Below are 2,784 nucleotides of genomic sequence, written 5' to 3'. Positions count from 1 at the left end.
AGGAGTTTCTGATTAGAAATAGGGTGCTGTTCTCTGACGTACCTGGGAAAACCTCGGTCATTAAACATGACATCATCACTGACCCAGGGGTTAAAGTTAATCTAAAGCCCTATAGGTTACCAGAAGCACAAAGAGAATCGGTGTTGAAAGAAATTAAAAATATGCTAGAGTTAGGGGTTATTGAAGAATCACATAGTGAATGGTCAAGTCCCATTGTGTTGATTCCAAAGCCCGACGGGAGTGTGCGTTTCTGCAATGACTTCCGAAAGTTGAACAGTGTTTCAAAATTCGATGCCTACCCGATGCCAAGAGTGGATGAACTGATTGAGAGACTAGGGACGGCAAGGTATTTAACCACTCTTGACCTAACCAAAGGGTATTGGCAAGTACCGTTAACCGAGAGCTCCAAACAAAAGACAGCTTTTTCAGCGCCAGAGGGCTTGTTTCAGTACAAGATGTTGCCCTTCGGGCTACATGGGGCACCTGCTACCTTCCAAAGAATGATGGACAGGATTCTAAGGCCCCATAGACGGTATGCGGCTGCTTATCTGGATGACGTGGTCGTTCATAGTCCTGATTGGCAGTCTCACTTACCCAGGGTGCAAGCAGTGTTGGACTCCATCTATAAGGCAGGTTTGACAGCCAACCCAAAAAAGTGTTGTCTAGGCATGGAGGAAGTAAAATATCTGGGATACACCATTGGCAGAGGCCTGATAAAGCCTCAGCTCAATAAAGTTGATGCCATACAAAACTGGCCACGGCCTCTGAATAAGAAGCAGGTGAGAGCCTTCTTGGGAATTACGGGGTACTACAGGAGGTTTATACCCACTTTGCCACCATGGCAGTCCCACTGACTGACCTGACCAAAGGCAAACAAAACATCATGGTAGAATGGAGTCCTGAGGCAGAGAAAGCTTTTCAGGAGTTGAAAGTAGCGTTGTGTTCCCAACCAGTCCTGATGACTCCTAATTTTGAAAGGGAATTCATGGTACAAACCGATGCATCAGAAGTAGGTATAGGAGCGGTCCTTCCCAGAACAAGGAGGGTGAAGAACACCCTATTTTCTATCTTAGCAGAAAGTTGAATGTACATGAGAGAAACTATGCCACAGTGGAGAAGGAGGCGTTGGCCATAAAGTGGGCGTTAGAGGCTCTCAGGTACTACTTGGTCGGAAGAAAGTTCAAATTGATCACTGACCATGCCCCTCTGAAGTGGATGTCTGAAAATAAGGACAGTAATGCGAGAATTACAAGATGGTTCTTGGCGTTACAAACTTTTACATTTTCAGTGGAACACAGGCCAGGAAGCCAGCTGGCCAATGCTGACGCGGTGTCACGCGTTCATTGTTTGGGGGCTTCAGTTCCGCCCCACAGGTCGAAACAAAGGGGGGGGATATGTGATAGGATCACTGGTAAAGTGGTCTGTGGCAGGTACATTTGTCCCAGATTCCTGTCTTTTGTGTTTTAAACCCCCGGGAGAAAGTCTGCAGTGTAGCAGGCTTGAGTTTCGGCTTTTTGAAAAGCCGGTTTGGGACCTGGGGGTTGTGGGTGAGAGGAGAGGGAGGGCTCCACCCACGGCTACTCCAGGTTTTGGTTCTCGCAGCCTGGTAACAGGATTGTTAGTTTTCCACCTGAGAGTGGCCAATATAAGCCTAGTTTGTTTAGGGCTGATTGTCTCACCTGGGAGAGCAGACAGGGAGTTTGCTCAGAGACACTTGGATACCTAACTGTGAGTGTTGTGCTGTGCTTTTGTTGCTGGCGAGGGCATTAGGCCCTGCCAGGTTCTGGTAGTGAGGGAACTACCTGTGAAGTTAGTGCCCCGACAGGGCTAGGATTTATATTTATGTTTTCTTTATGTTTCTGACATTGTACAATAAAGACTGGCGCCGACCAGCTTGTACTTACATCCAGACTGGTGTGCTGCTTCCCTGCTGCTGTGTGTGTGTGTAAGGAAGGAGTCCTCTACCCAGGAGAGGGACCCCCTAACCTAACTGTGTCACAATATATATATTTCTCCTATCCAGATAGACTCCAATGGAGATCATACATGGAGGTAGTTAGCAGGGGCTTCGGAACGAAAGGGCAAAGGGGCGTCTCGGCCCCCTCAAAAATTTGAAAGACGCCGGGTGTGGACGGTCAGGGGCTTTGAATTATAGTAATAGGCTGCGCAGTCGCTGCACTGCACGGAAGAGGTGTAATGTGTGGTCTTTAAGTTACACACAGCATATTACATCTCTTCCTCAATGCAGTGCAGGGGCTGTGCAGCCTATTGCTACAAAGAACAGCCTCTGACCATTCGCACCATAATTAAATTATATATTCCCCCCCCCAACATAAAATCGTTCCAATGCCCCTGGTAGTTGCAACCTAGATAAAGCTGCAATATTTGTGAAACTCCCTAACATTTATGCTACTTGGTATACTGACTGCTAAATTGGTTCACAGTTAGTGATATGTACTATTTAATTATATAAATTAGCAACTCATAATATGTTGCAAAATATATTTAGACTCCAATAAAGTTATTCAATGGGGGTACAGGTTGAGTCTCCCATATCCAAAATGCTTGGACCAGGGGTATTTTGGATACCGGAATATTCCGTATTTTGGAATACTTGTATATCATATTGAAATGTCTTAAGAATAGGGCCCAAATCAAAACACAGAATGCATTTGTTTTATATAACCTTATACACTCAGCCTGAAGGTAAGTTTATACAATATTTTCAATAATTTTGTGGCTCAAACAAAGTTTGTGTACATACATGAAATTAATGTTTCATAT

The sequence above is a fragment of the Taudactylus pleione genome, unplaced genomic scaffold, assembly GCF_031769625.1.
Source record: "Taudactylus pleione unplaced genomic scaffold, aTauple2 ptg000535l, whole genome shotgun sequence".
Lineage (NCBI taxonomy): Eukaryota > Metazoa > Chordata > Amphibia > Anura > Myobatrachidae > Taudactylus > Taudactylus pleione.
This window is presented reverse-complemented; position numbering follows the sequence as displayed.